The sequence below is a fragment of the Branchiostoma lanceolatum genome, chromosome 6 (genome assembly GCF_035083965.1).
Source record: "Branchiostoma lanceolatum isolate klBraLanc5 chromosome 6, klBraLanc5.hap2, whole genome shotgun sequence".
Taxonomy (NCBI): domain Eukaryota; kingdom Metazoa; phylum Chordata; class Leptocardii; order Amphioxiformes; family Branchiostomatidae; genus Branchiostoma; species Branchiostoma lanceolatum.
In genome coordinates, this window is record NC_089727.1 from 23504885 (window position 1) to 23518742 (window position 13858).

Below are 13858 nucleotides of genomic sequence, written 5' to 3' on the forward strand. Positions count from 1 at the left end.
ATTGAGGGGTTGCTGTCTCCTAATGTTGTTTTTATACTAAACAATGCCCTTAAAGCTTTCTTTTGTAATGTATTTGACGCTGTTGTAAAGTTACAACCTGTTGTAAATACATGTACCACTCCCAGATTTCAATACGAGGAAACTATCGCTATGTCTTTGTTGAGTAGCAGATGGAATTTTAGATTTGAAAACATATGTCTGTATCTGTATCTGTATCTATATAGCCGGTATAACCGCCATCAGGCGTAACACACCAGCTTCGCAGGCACGCGGCGCGGCAGCAGCTGGTCATATTACACCGAACGGTCTGTTACACCTAGTCTTTGCATATCTGACTGCAACCGTTCTTTAAAGCTACTTAGTGATGAAGCTCCTACAGTACTTGATGACAACGAGTTCCATTCTACTATGGTTCTCGGGAAATACGAATTTTTGAACACGTCAATCCTTGGCTGATAACTCTGGTACTTAAAAGCATGACTATTTCTGGTCCTCTTCTGAGCTGGCATTAGATACTTATCAGTCGGTACGTCCACAAGTTTATTAGTCATCTTGTACATCATGCAAAGTCTGGACATTGTTCTCCTGTCCTCAAGTGACATCCATTGCAGGTCTGCTTTCATTTTTGTTACACTGGCGCCCCTTTCATAGTTGTTCGTGCAGAATCTGGCAGCTTGGTTCTGCACCCTCTCGAGTTTATCTATATCCTTCTTTGTGTATGGATCCCAAACTGTTGCAGCATATTCAAGGTTTGGTCTTACTAGAGACGTGTATGCAAGTGATTTTACCTTTGCTGGGCATGCCCACAAATTACGTTTGATCACTCCCAATGTCTGTTTAGCCTTAGTTGGTACTTTGTTGATATGGGTGTTCCACTTTAGCCCCGTTGTTAATGTAACGCCTAGGTACGGGTGGCTCTTTGCTGTTGCTAGAGCCTGTCCACAGAACTGGTAGGTGGTTACAATTGGGTTTCGTTTGTTTGTTATATGCATGATGTAACATTTTTCCGGATTAAACTGCATTAGCCATCTGCTTTGCCATTCTTCGAGTGTGTTCAAATCTTCTTGCAAAAGCTGTGAATCACTCTGTGTGGACAACTCTATATATAACAGGCAGTCATCGGCAAATAACCTAACATTTGAATCAAGCTGGTCTGGTAAGTCATTTATGTACAGGAGGAAGAGTAACGATCCCAGAACAGTTCCCTGTGGTACGCCTGACGCAACTCTAACTGGAGCTGAGGCCTTGCCTTCTACCACTACCGTCTGTTCCCTATTGGTCAAGAAAGCCTTCAACCAATTTAGTGTGGTGCCTTGAATTCCGTAGTGCTCTAGTTTAGTTTAGTGATCAAGAATTGCTAGATCTACCTGTTTTTTATTGTTCAGTGCGCCAGCTATGTCATGAGCTGTCAATATAAGCTGTGTTTCTGTGGATCGCTTTGCTCTGAATCCATGTTGGTAGTCAGTCAATATGTTGAAACTTTCTAAGTGTTTCATGACATGACTATGGATAATGTGTTCAAGTAGTTTGCAGGATATACAGGTCAGTGATACAGGTCGGTAGTTGCCGGGGACAGCTCTATCTCCCTTTTTAAAAATGGCACATATATTTGCATCCCTCCAGTCTTTGGGAATTTCTCCTGTGTCTAACGAGTGTTGGAAAATATTGGTTAACACAGGTGCTATTTCGGTGGCTGTCATTTTGAGGAACCAAGGAGGTATTTGGTCTGGACCAGATGCTTTAGATGGATTGAGACCTTGGAGCATTTTTTCGACACCATTAGGGGAAATCACTATGTGTTCCATGGGAGGGGTACAGGGCTGTCCGAGAGTTGGCATGTTTGTTGTGTCTTCCTCTGTGAACACACTTTTAAACTGTGAAATGAGTGCCTCTGCTTTTTCTCGCTATCACTGACAATGGAATTACCAATCTTTAGAGGGGCTACGCCGACAAGGTCTCTTCTTAGGCCTTTTATGTATGACCAGAATGTTTTGGGTTTGTCAATTATGGCTTCCCCCAGTATGTCTGCCACATATTTTGAATGTGCTGCTCTTATGCTTTTCTGTACGCCCTTCTTAACTCTCTTGTATTTGTTCATGTCTTCCTCTCGCCCTGTTCTCTTAGCTTTGTTGTAAAGACGTTGTTTCTTACGACAATGCCTTCTTAGGTTTCTGTTGAACCAAGGCAGGTTGTATCTGCTTGATGTTGTTTTACTAGGGATGTGCAAGTTCATCGTGTGCTTTATTTTTGTCCCTTTCTATTGAATACAATTATTTTTGTTTTGCTAAGATTTACCGATAATTTGCTACAGCAAAGGCCTAGAGCATCTATTGCCTTTTGTAGACCATGTTTGCTTGTTGATAGCATCACAAGGTCATCAGCGTAAAATAGACTGGCTACGTTTCATGTATTTAGCATTGGCGCATCGAAGTTTCCTTTATTGAGCTCGTCTGCTAAGTCACTGACATACAGGTTGAATAGCGATAGGCTTAAGACACAACCCTGCCTGACTCCAATCTCGATGGGAAAATTTTCACTTAAACCTATGTTTGTCTTGACACTGGCTTCAGACTGATTATATAAACTTTTTATTATATCATAGAATCTTCCAGAAATACCCTTCGACATCATTTTGAATAGTAGACCTAGCCTTCATGCCAAATAGAATCAAATGCTTTTGATAGGTCCACGAAACAGGCGAAGAGTTGCTTCCTTGACTGCGTGTGTTTCGAAATTAAGGTTTTCAGTATGAATATATTATCAGAGGTTCTGTAGTTTTCCCGAAATCCGGTTTGATTTGGTTTTGATATCTCGTTTTCTTCAAGGTCTTTATCCTGCTGTCATTTTCCTCAGGTAAGTCCCATCTCCCCCATTCTTGGCTCTTTTTTAAGGCCATTTAGTGGTACACAAAGGTAACTAGTTTTGGGTTTTCCTGTGTTGATAGATTTTCTGAAAATTGACAACTTCTATTGTCAAATATGCCATTGTTTAAGCATTGGGATTTCATGGCATTTTCCTGTCAATTCATCCTGCTGTCATTTTCCTCAGGTAAGTCCCATCTCCCCCATTCTTGGCTCTTTTTTAAGGTCATTTAGTGGTGCACAAAGCTATCTAGTTTTGGGGCTGCCTGTCTTGATAGATTGTCTGAAAAATGTCAGCTTCTATTGTCAAAAATACCATTGTTAAGAGATGCTGATTTTGCATGTTCTTGTGTATAGACAACATAGATCCAGTTGCCGTTGAATCTGAGCTAACTTTTCACTCATTTTGCTATCTGGTGCATCTTGTTAGCTTTGGAACAATGTTATTGACCTTTTGCGGTAATAATCTTTGTGTTTTCAGGGGCATAGCTAGTCCCCTACTAGCTAGTAGCTACATATTCTTGTATCCATAACTGGTTCTGTTGCAGATGAAGTCAATTTTAGATCTGCTTCTGTTTTAGGCTTTACCTTAGATGATCTATCTTAATCTAGATAACAGGCTACTAGGATGGGACAAAGTAAGGTTTTTGCATAGCGTTACAGAATGAAGAAACTGAACTACTGTACATATAATTGATATGTGTTTATGTTTACTACACCAGGTGAAGGTTGAACATGGAGAGGAGATGGAGAGTTTCCTTCTCTCACCTGTCATTTTGTCAAGGCTGAACCTGGTCGGAGGTAAGATAACTTTTAGATCATTTTGACTAAGTTTTGATTACAGATTGTACTGTTTAGTGTATGGACAAACTTAGCACCTCTACTTGTAAGGCATCGGTGTTTTCTACAAGCCGCATAAGACCAGACTGATAGGTTTAATCCACTCACACCAATAAGTAATCTTTTCTATAATAAGACTGGTCGGTTCTTTAAGTTTAACGTGCTCGAGGTGTGTCTCTCCTCAAACATAGAACCTCTGACTTGACGTCCCATCCTACTGTTTTATCTTCTGCAGGAACCGGACTCAAAGAAACAAGTGAAAGCTGACTCTACTGTTTACAAGTTACAGCAGGATCCTGACTATGCAAGTGATACTGTATTGTTGGCACCTACAGGACATGTTACGTTATATGATGCTGAGATTGAAATGACATTTGTACATGCTTTATTTGTACATGTTTGTACAAGTGTGTATAGTGTGTTGCTGTACTTTCAGCATTTACCTTCTTGTCTTAGGCTAGATAACCTTTGATGATGTCTTGTGCTGTGTGTGTTACACTGACACCTGATGTCAGAGTTTCATAGCATATGAAGACATTTTAATTGGAGATAATACATATGAAGACTGCTTCCATAGAATTTTACAGAAATTTTAAAGTTAGAAATGATTTCGTTTCTTCAAAGACTACTATGCTTTGTGAAATTAATTCTTACACTGTCTTGAATTGTACTTTATCATAAATCTTGGTCTGATTTCTTCTTCAGAAATGAGAAAATGTCCTTGATGAATCAGAGGTGCCAGTATACTTACAACTTATTACCTGAGGAGACATCACACCAGCTGGGAGCCAGCACTCTGTCAACTGGTGCTCTCCAAGCAGAGGTTTGATGAGAAGGTTCTGACCTTCTTCTGACTTGCCCCGTTTACCTAAAGCCAATCCATTTTTTTTCAATCCAACCTCCAACCTCGCCTGGCTGTCAGAAGAAGCTCACAATCTCTCAATCCAACATTTGGTTGGCTGTTAGAAAACAGCACAAGTCTTGCACTGTAAGGTGTATGAAACATTTTGCTATTTTGCATCACCATACCGTGTTCAGACACTTAAGACTTGCAGGCACAACAGTTTTGGGAAGAGTTTTCTGATCAAGGAAGAATTTTGTTAGAAAGGATTGTGATTATTGAATGGTTTGAAAAGAAAATGGCACCTGAACAAAGATAGGAAGAAGAGTTCTAAGTTCTGTCCAAGGGGAGCTGTCCAACAGCTGGCATCACCAGTGCCCCAGAACCTGAATTCTCTTCATCTTGTTCAGCTCCTAAATTCCCTCAAAGACATCAAGTCTCATTTCCTATAGCAATTATACCTCGATTCTAACAGCAACCTTCTCTATACTACCTGTTACTGCTTGAAGACAAGAACACTAAGTTATAAATGCAGTGAGATGGATCGAATGTTTTCTACTGATAGTTCTTATTTATGCTTTGTATCAACATAACCTCCTAAATACTTAAAACAGAAAGGAATAAAAATTTTGAGCCGTTTTTATGTGACAGAGGAAGGTAAAGATGTTAAGTGTTTTATGATCTCTTTATTACAGAAATAAAATGGGATTTGGCGGTGTTTTCTTGTTTTAATTGCTAAAGCAGATGTAAAATTCAATTTCTCACTTTAATCCAACAGATTCCTGCCATCTCAACATAGATACGGCATCCCAAAGAGGTTAACACAGTTTCCCCCACATCTGCATGGATTCCCGAGATCTCCAAGCAGATGTCGCGCAACCCAGGAGTTTCTGTAGGGACTTGGGGGGGTCATCCGCCGTTCCCAGGCGGTCTCCCATCCAAGTACTGACCGGACTCGACGTTGCTTAACTTCCGAGATCGAACGAGATCGGGTGTATTCAACGTGATATGGCCGTAGGCGAAAGATACAGTTTTGGTAGGCTACTTATAGAAAAAAAATGAATGATTGACAGGAAAAAAATAAAAATAAAAAGAGATGCCTACAGCATCCGGTGTTCCCAGGCGGTCTCCCATCCAAGTACTGACCGGACTCGACGTTGCTTAACTTCCGAGATCGAACGAGATCGGGTGTATTCAACGTGATATGGCCGTAGGCGAAAGATACAGTTTTGGTAGGCTACTTATAGAAAAAAAATGAATGATTGACAGGAAAAAAATAAAAATAAAAAGAGATGCCTACAGCATCCGGTGTTCCCAGGCGGTCTCCCATCCAAGTACTGACCGGACTCGACGTTGCTTAACTTCCGAGATCGAACGAGATCGGGTGTATTCAACGTGATATGGCCGTAGGCGAAAGATACAGTTTTGGTAGGCTACTTATAGAAAAAAAATGAATGATTGACAGGAAAAAAATAAAAATAAAAAGAGATGCCTACAGCATCCGGTGTTCCCAGGCGGTTGAACAGTAAAGTCCCTATAAGCAACCAATGGTTGAGCGACGTTGAGCAAGTCCAGTACTCAACCCGCCAATCATTGAGCGACGTTGAGTAGGCCCACTTGCTCAACAGACCAATCGGGCCGCGCGACCCCCGTATGTCAGAGTTCAAACCGGGGTCAGATCCAAGATGGCGGCCACCGGCTCTCCGCGGTCGAAGCGAGGCACCTTTTCTGCCGTCATTTACGTCAGGTGAGGCCAATCCTCTTCGAATTTGTCTCATTTTGTGGCGAATCTGCTGGCGCACAAAGCTATCTAGTTTTGGTTTGCACGCCGTATGTAGATTTTGCGAAAACCGACATGGTTTTTCGTCGAAATGCCATTGTTTAAGTATGGTAAATTTGGTATGGTGCCGTGTATTTCACCTGAATTCATACTGCTGTCACTTGGCTTAGGTAAGTCCTATCTTCTTCGTTCTTGACTCTTTTTGAAGGTCATTCGGTGGTGCATTAAGCTAGCTAGGTGTTGATTTTTCCCTGTCGAGGGATCATATGAAAATCGGCATCTGCGTTCGTCAAATATGCCATTGTTTAAGTATGGGGATATCTTGGCATGTACCTGTCAATTCATCCTGCTGTCATTTTCCTCAGGTAAGTCCCATCTCCCCCATTCTTGGCTCTTTTTTAAGGTCATTTAGTGGTGCACAAAGGTATCTAGTTTGGGGTTTTCCTGTGTTGATCGATTTTCTGAAAATTGACAACTTCTATTGTCAAATATGCCATTGTTTAAGTATGGGGATTTCATGGCATTTTCCTGTCAATTCATCCTGCTGTCATTTTCCTCAGGTAAGTCCCATCTCCCCCATTCTTGGCTCTTTTTTAAGGTCATTTAGTGGTGCACAAAGGTAACTAGTTTTGGGGTTTCCTGTCTTGATAGATTGTCTGAAAAATGTCAGCTTCTATTGTCAAAAATACCATTGTTAAGAGATGCTGATTTTGCATGTTCTTGTGTATAGACAACATAGATCCACTTGCCATTGAATCTGAGCTACTTTTTCACGCATTTTGCTATCTGGGGCATCTTTTTAGCTTTGGAACAATGTTATTGACCTTTTGCGGTAATAAGTTTCCTTCTCTTACCTGTCATTTTGTCAAGGCTGAACCTGGTTGGAGGTAAGATAACTTTTAGATCATTTGACTCAGTTTTGATGACAGTTTGTACTGTTTTATGTGTTGACAAACTTAGCACCTCTACTTGTAAGGCATCAGTGTTTTCTACAAGCCGCATAAGGCCAGACTGATAGGTTTAATCCACTCACACCAATAAGTACTGTTTTCTATAATAAGACTGGTCGGTTCTTTAAGTTTAACGTGCTCGAGGTGTGTCTCTCCTTAAACATAGAGCCTCTGACTTGACGTCCCATCCTACTGTTTTATCTTCTGCAGGAACTGGACTCAAAGAAACAAGTGAAAGCTGACTCTACTGTTTATAAGTTGCAGCAGGACCCTGACTATGCAAGTGATACTGTATTGTTGGCAGCTACAGCTCATGTTACGTTATATGATGCTGAGATTGAAATGACATTTGTGCATGCTTTATTTGTACATGTTGTACAAGTGTGTATAGTGTGTTGTTTGTACTTACAGCATTTACCTTCTTGTCTTAGGCTAGATAACCTTTGATGATGTCTTGTGATGTGTGTGTTACACTGACACCTGATGTCAGAGTTTCATACAATAAGAAGACATTTTAATTGGAGATGAAGAATGCTTCCTTAGAATTTTACAGAGATTTTAAAGTTGGAAATGTTTTTGTTTCTTCTATGACTACTATGCTTTGTGAAATTCATTCTTCCACTGTCTTGAAATGTACTTTATCATTAATCTTGGTCTGATTTCTTCTTCAGAAATGAGAAAGTGTCCTTGATGAACCAGAGGTGCCAGTATACATACAACTTATTACCTGAGGAGACATCACACCAGATGGGAGCCAGGACTCTGTTAACAGGTACTGTCCACGCAGAGGTTTGATGAGAAAGTTGTGATCTTGCCCCATTTACTTGAATCTGGTCAATACTATTCCATCCAACCTCTACTTGGCTATCAGAAAACATGATCAGAAGAAGCTCACAATCTCCCCATCCAACCTATATGATTCGCTGTTAGAAAACAACACAAGTCTTGATGAAGATAAGGTCACACTCTTCCCATCAAACTTCTGCTTGGCTGTTTCTAATCTACACTTTTGTATTGCATTGACATTGTAAAAACTGACTGTTTTTGAAGCTGTTTTTATGTAACGGAAAGTGTTTTACTATCACTGAATGAATAACAAAGAAAATGGAACCTGAACAAAGAAGAAGGATTCTTAGTTCTGTCCAAGGGGGGCTACCTGAAGTAGCTGGCATACCGAGTGCCCCAGAACCTGAATTCTCTTCATCTTGTTCAGCTCCTTTAGATTATATGAATACTGATAGCAATTTGATAAGTATTGATAGAAATCCCAGTGTATTTGTCAGCTTGTACACTTTGTGACAAATATTGCTTGTTTTTATTAGTCCATGACGATTTGAAAGCAGATGTGGTGTCTCCCTCAACTTCTTGGATCATTCGCCACATTTTCAGGACTGGAATAATCAATAATACAGGATTTCAGGCCTCAAATGTCAAGAGATGCACGATTATATTGATCCCTTCGATCCTGATCCATCGATCTCTTTTTACTCTCTTTTACTCTCGATCCCAGGTTGAGCTGTAGGGACTTTGGGGGGCCATTAGCCGTTCCCAGGCGGTCTCCCATCCAAGTACTGACCGGACTCGACGTTGCTTAACTTCCGAGATCGAACGAGATCGGGTGTATTCAACGTGATATGGCCGTAGGCGAAAGATACAGTTTTGGTAGGCTACTTATAGAAAAAAAATGAATGATTGACAGGAAAAAAATAAAAATAAAAAGAGATGCCTACAGCATCCGGTGTTCCCAGGCGGTTGAACAGTAAAGTCCCTATAAGCAACCAATGGTTGAGCGACGTTGAGCAAGTTGAGTACTCAACCCGCCAATCATTGAGCGACGTTGAGTAGCCCCACTTGCTCAACAGACCAATCGGGCCGCGCGACCCCCGCATGTCAGAGTTCAAACCGGGGTCAGATCCAAGATGGCGGCCACCGGCTCTCCGCGGTCGAAGCGAGGCACCTTTTCTGCCGTCATTTACGTCAGGTGAGGCCAATCCTCTTCGAATTCGTCTCATTTTGTGGGGAATCTGCTGGCGCACAAAGCTATCTAGTTTTGGTTTTTACGCCGTGTGTATATTTTGCGAAAATCGACATGGTTTTTCGTCAAAACCCCATTGTTTAAGTATGGTAAATTTGGTATGGTGCCGTGTATTTCACCTGAATTCATACTGCTGTCACTTGGCTCAGGTAAGTCCTATCTTCTTCGTTCTTGACTCTTTTTGAAGGTCATTTGGTGGTGCATTAAGCTAGCTAGGTGTTGATTTTTCCCTGTCGAGGGATCATATAAAAATCGGCATCTGCGTTCGTCAAATTTGCCATTGTTTAAGTATGGGGATATCTTGGCATGGACCTGTCAATTCATCCTGCTGTCATTTTCCTCAGGTAAGTCCCATCTCCCCCATTCTTGGCTCTTTTTTAAGGTCATGTAGTGGTGCACAAAGGTATCTAGTTTGGGGTTTTCCTGTGTTGATAGATTTTCTGAAAATTGACAACTTCTATTGTCAAATATGCCATTGTTTAAGTATGGGGATTTCATGGCATTTTCCTGTCAATTCATCCTGCTGTCATTTTCCTCAGGTAAGTCCCATCTCCCCCATTCTTGGCTCTTTTTTAAGGTCATTTAGTGGTGCACAAAGCTATCTAGTTTTGGGATTGCCTGTCTTGATAGATTGTCTGAAAAATGTCAGCTTCTATTGTCAAAAATACCATTGTTAAGAGATGCTGATTTTGCATGTTCTTGTGTATAGACAACATAGATCCACTTACCATTGAATCTGAGCTAATTTTTCACTCATTTTGCTATCTGGGGCATCTTTTTAGCTTTGGAACAATGTTATTGACCTTTTGCGGTAATAATACTTGTGTATTTGGGGGCATAGCTACTAGTAGTTCCCTACTAGCTAGTAGCTACATATGCTTGTGTCCATAACCGGTTCTGTTGCAAATGTGAAACGTATTTAAGTCAATGGTAGATCCGCTTCTGTTTTAGGCTTTACTTTAGATGATCTATCTTAATTTAGATAACATACCACTAGGATAGGACAAAGCAAGGTTTTTGCATAGCAACAGAATGAAGAAACTGAACTACTTTACATATAATTGATATGTGTTTATGTTTTACTACACCAGGTGAAGGTCGAACATGGATAGGAGATGGAGAGTTTCCTTCTCTCACCTGTCATTTTGTCAAGGCTGAACCCGGTTGGAGGTAAGATAACTTTTAGATCATTTGACTCAGTTTTGATGACAGTTTGTACTGTTTTATGTATGGACAAACTTAGCACCTCCACCAGTAAGGCATCAGTGTTTTCTACAAGCCGCATGAGACTAGACTGATAGGTTTAATCCGCTCACACCAATTAGTTCTCTTTTCTATCATAAGACTGGTCGGTTCTTTAAGTTTAACGTGCTCGAAGTGTGTCTCTCCTCAAACATAGAACCTCTGACTTGACGTCCCATCCTACTGTTTTATCTTCTGCAGGAACTGGACTCAAAGAAACAAGTGAAAGCTGACTCTACTGTTTACAAGTTGCAGCAGGATCCTGACTATGCAAGGGATACTGTATTGTTGGCAGCTACAGTTCATGTTACATTATATGATGCTGAGATTGAAGTGACATTTGTACATGCTTTATTTGTACATGTTTGTACAAGTGTGTATAGTGTGTTGCTTGTACTTACAGCATTTACCTTCTTGTCTTAGGCTAGATAACCTTTGATGATGTCTTGTGATGTGTGTGTTACACTGACACCTGATGTCAGAGTTTCATACAATAAGAAGACATTTTAATTGGAGATGAAGAATGCTTCCTTAGAATTTTACAGAAATTTTAAAGTTGGAAATGTTTTTGTTTCTTCTATGACTACTATGCTTTGTGAAATTCATTCTTCCACTGTCTTGAAATGTACTTTATCATTAATCTTGGTCTGATTTCTTCTTCAGAAATGAGAAAGTGACCTTGATGAACCAGAGGTGCCAGAATACATACAACTTATTACCTGAGGAGACATCACACCAGATGGGAGCCAGGACTCTGTTAACAGGTACTGTCCAAGCAGAGGTTTGATGAGAAAGTTGTGATCTTTTTCTTACTTGCCCCATTTACTTAAATCTGGTCAATTCTATTCCATCCAACCTCTACTTGGCTATCAGAAAACATGATCAGAAGAAGCTCACAATCTCTCCATCCAACTAATATGATTGGCTGTTAGAAAACAACACAAGTCTTGATGAAAATAAGGTCACACTCTTCCCATCAAACTTCTGCTTGGCTGTTTCTAATCTACACTTTTGTATTGCATTGACATTGAAAAAACTGAGTGTTTTTGAAGCTGTTTTTATGTAACGGAAAGTGTTTTACTATCACTGAATGAATGACAAAGAAAATGGAACCTGAACAGAGAAGAAGGGTTCTTAGTTCTGTCCAAGGGGGGCTACCTGAAGTAGCTGGCATACCAAGTGCCCCAGAACCTGAATTCTCTTCATCTTGTTCAGCTCCTTTTGACTATATGAATACTGATAGCAATTTGATAAGTATTGATAGAAATCCCAGTGTATTTGTCAGCTTGTACACATTGTGACAAATATTGCTTGTTTTTATTAGTCCATGACGATTTGAAAGCAGATGTGGCGTCTCCCTCAACTTCTTGGATCATTGGCCACATTTTCAGGACTGGAATAATCGATAATACAGGATCTCAGGCCTCAAATATCAAGAGATGCACGATTATATTAATCCCTTCGATCCTGATCCTTCGATCTCTTTTTACTCTCTTTTACTCTCGATCCCAGGTTGAGCTGTAGGGACTTTGGGGGGCCATCCGCCGTTCCCAGGCGGTCTCCCATCCAAGTACTGACCGGACTCGACGTTGCTTAACTTCCGAGATCGAACGAGATCGGGTGTATTCAACGTGATATGGCCGTAGGCGAAAGATACAGTTTTGGTAGGCTACTTATAGAAAAAAAATGAATGATTGACAGGAAAAAAATAAAAATAAAAAGAGATGCCTACAGCATCCGGTGTTCCCAGGCGGTCTCCCATCCAAGTACTGACCGGACTCGACGTTGCTTAACTTCCGAGATCGAACGAGATCGGGTGTATTCAACGTGATATGGCCGTAGGCGAAAGATACAGTTTTGGTAGGCTTAGGAAAGATACAGTTTTGGTAGGCTACTTATAGAAAAAAAATGAATGATTGACAGGAAAAAAATAAAAATAAAAAGAGATGCCTACAGCATCCGGTGTTCCCAGGCGGTCTCCCATCCAAGTACTGACCGGACTCGACGTTGCTTAACTTCCGAGATCGAACGAGATCGGGTGTATTCAACGTGATATGGCCGTAGGCGAAAGATACAGTTTTGGTAGGCTACTTATAGAAAAAAAATGAATGATTGACAGGAAAAAAATAAAAATAAAAAGAGATGCCTACAGCATCCGGTGTTCCCAGGCGGTCTCCCATCCAAGTACTGACCGGACTCGACGTTGCTTAACTTCCGAGATCGAACGAGATCGGGTGTATTCAACGTGATATGGCCGTAGGCGAAAGATACAGTTTTGGTAGGCTACTTATAGAAAAAAAATGAATGATTGACAGGAAAAAAATAAAAATAAAAAGAGATGCCTACAGCATCCGGTGTTCCCAGGCGGTCTCCCATCCAAGTACTGACCGGACTCGACGTTGCTTAACTTCCGAGATCGAACGAGATCGGGTGTATTCAACGTGATATGGCCGTAGGCGAAAGATACAGTTTTGGTAGGCTACTTATAGAAAAAAAATGAATGATTGACAGGAAAAAAATAAAAATAAAAAGAGATGCCTACAGCATCCGGTGTTCCCAGGCGGTCTCCCATCCAAGTACTGACCGGACTCGACGTTGCTTAACTTCCGAGATCGAACGAGATCGGGTGTATTCAACGTGATATGGCCGTAGGCGAAAGATACAGTTTTGGTAGGCTACTTATAGAAAAAAAATGAATGATTGACAGGAAAAAAATAAAAATAAAAAGAGATGCCTACAGCATCCGGTGTTCCCAGGCGGTCTCCCATCCAAGTACTGACCGGACTCGACGTTGCTTAACTTCCGAGATCGAACGAGATCGGGTGTATTCAACGTGATATGGCCGTAGGCGAAAGATACAGTTTTGGTAGGCTACTTATAGAAAAAAAATGAATGATTGACAGGAAAAAAATAAAAATAAAAAGAGATGCCTACAGCATCCGGTGTTCCCAGGCGGTCTCCCATCCAAGTACTGACCGGACTCGACGTTGCTTAACTTCCGAGATCGAACGAGATCGGGTGTATTCAACGTGATATGGCCGTAGGCGAAAGATACAGTTTTGGTAGGCTACTTATAGAAAAAAAATGAATGATTGACAGGAAAAAAATAAAAATAAAAAGAGATGCCTACAGCATCCGGTGTTCCCAGGCGGTCTCCCATCCAAGTACTGACCGGACTCGACGTTGCTTAACTTCCGAGATCGAACGAGATCGGGTGTATTCAACGTGATATGGCCGTAGGCGAAAGATACAGTTTTGGTAGGCTACTTATAGAAAAAAAATGAATGATTGACAGGAAAAAAATAAAAA

The 13858-nt window shown here is 40.9% G+C and overlaps 3 long non-coding RNA genes, 10 other non-coding genes and 3 pseudogenes across 13 annotated transcripts; 3 read left to right on the top strand and 13 right to left on the bottom strand.

Annotated features, from left to right (window-relative positions):
- The first annotated feature begins 3025 nt into the window (after positions 1 to 3025).
- LOC136437631 (uncharacterized) lies at positions 3026 to 4876 on the top strand. The gene is made up of 2 exons (XR_010756206.1): positions 3026 to 3662; positions 3937 to 4876. It is a non-coding gene; the product is annotated as an uncharacterized lncRNA (long non-coding RNA).
- A 571-nt stretch (positions 4877 to 5447) lies between these two features.
- Positions 5448 to 5562, bottom strand: LOC136437705 (5S ribosomal RNA; annotated as a pseudogene).
- A 77-nt stretch (positions 5563 to 5639) lies between these two features.
- On the bottom strand, positions 5640 to 5758 carry LOC136437638 (5S ribosomal RNA). The gene has a single exon (XR_010756213.1). It is a non-coding gene; the product is annotated as a 5S ribosomal RNA (ribosomal RNA).
- Positions 5759 to 5835: 77 nt separating this feature from the next.
- On the bottom strand, positions 5836 to 5954 carry LOC136437717 (5S ribosomal RNA). The gene has a single exon (XR_010756281.1). It is a non-coding gene; the product is annotated as a 5S ribosomal RNA (ribosomal RNA).
- Positions 5955 to 6215: 261 nt separating this feature from the next.
- Positions 6216 to 8407, top strand: LOC136437632 (uncharacterized). Its single transcript, XR_010756207.1, has 2 exons — positions 6216 to 6289; positions 7483 to 8407. It is a non-coding gene; the product is annotated as an uncharacterized lncRNA (long non-coding RNA).
- Positions 8408 to 8805: 398 nt separating this feature from the next.
- Positions 8806 to 8912, bottom strand: LOC136437706 (5S ribosomal RNA; annotated as a pseudogene).
- Positions 8913 to 9176: 264 nt separating this feature from the next.
- Positions 9177 to 11686, top strand: LOC136437633 (uncharacterized). Its single transcript, XR_010756208.1, has 3 exons — positions 9177 to 9253; positions 10399 to 10477; positions 10751 to 11686. It is a non-coding gene; the product is annotated as an uncharacterized lncRNA (long non-coding RNA).
- A 398-nt stretch (positions 11687 to 12084) lies between these two features.
- LOC136437701 (5S ribosomal RNA) lies at positions 12085 to 12191 on the bottom strand (annotated as a pseudogene).
- Positions 12192 to 12274: 83 nt separating this feature from the next.
- LOC136437729 (5S ribosomal RNA) lies at positions 12275 to 12393 on the bottom strand. The gene has a single exon (XR_010756292.1). It is a non-coding gene; the product is annotated as a 5S ribosomal RNA (ribosomal RNA).
- A 103-nt stretch (positions 12394 to 12496) lies between these two features.
- LOC136437741 (5S ribosomal RNA) lies at positions 12497 to 12615 on the bottom strand. The gene has a single exon (XR_010756303.1). It is a non-coding gene; the product is annotated as a 5S ribosomal RNA (ribosomal RNA).
- Positions 12616 to 12692: 77 nt separating this feature from the next.
- Positions 12693 to 12811, bottom strand: LOC136437752 (5S ribosomal RNA). Its single transcript, XR_010756316.1, has one exon. It is a non-coding gene; the product is annotated as a 5S ribosomal RNA (ribosomal RNA).
- Positions 12812 to 12888: 77 nt separating this feature from the next.
- On the bottom strand, positions 12889 to 13007 carry LOC136437644 (5S ribosomal RNA). The gene has a single exon (XR_010756219.1). It is a non-coding gene; the product is annotated as a 5S ribosomal RNA (ribosomal RNA).
- Positions 13008 to 13084: 77 nt separating this feature from the next.
- Positions 13085 to 13203, bottom strand: LOC136437656 (5S ribosomal RNA). The gene has a single exon (XR_010756230.1). It is a non-coding gene; the product is annotated as a 5S ribosomal RNA (ribosomal RNA).
- Positions 13204 to 13280: 77 nt separating this feature from the next.
- Positions 13281 to 13399, bottom strand: LOC136437668 (5S ribosomal RNA). The gene has a single exon (XR_010756241.1). It is a non-coding gene; the product is annotated as a 5S ribosomal RNA (ribosomal RNA).
- Positions 13400 to 13476: 77 nt separating this feature from the next.
- LOC136437680 (5S ribosomal RNA) lies at positions 13477 to 13595 on the bottom strand. Its single transcript, XR_010756252.1, has one exon. It is a non-coding gene; the product is annotated as a 5S ribosomal RNA (ribosomal RNA).
- Positions 13596 to 13672: 77 nt separating this feature from the next.
- On the bottom strand, positions 13673 to 13791 carry LOC136437691 (5S ribosomal RNA). The gene has a single exon (XR_010756263.1). It is a non-coding gene; the product is annotated as a 5S ribosomal RNA (ribosomal RNA).
- Positions 13792 to 13858: the final 67 nt, after the last annotated feature.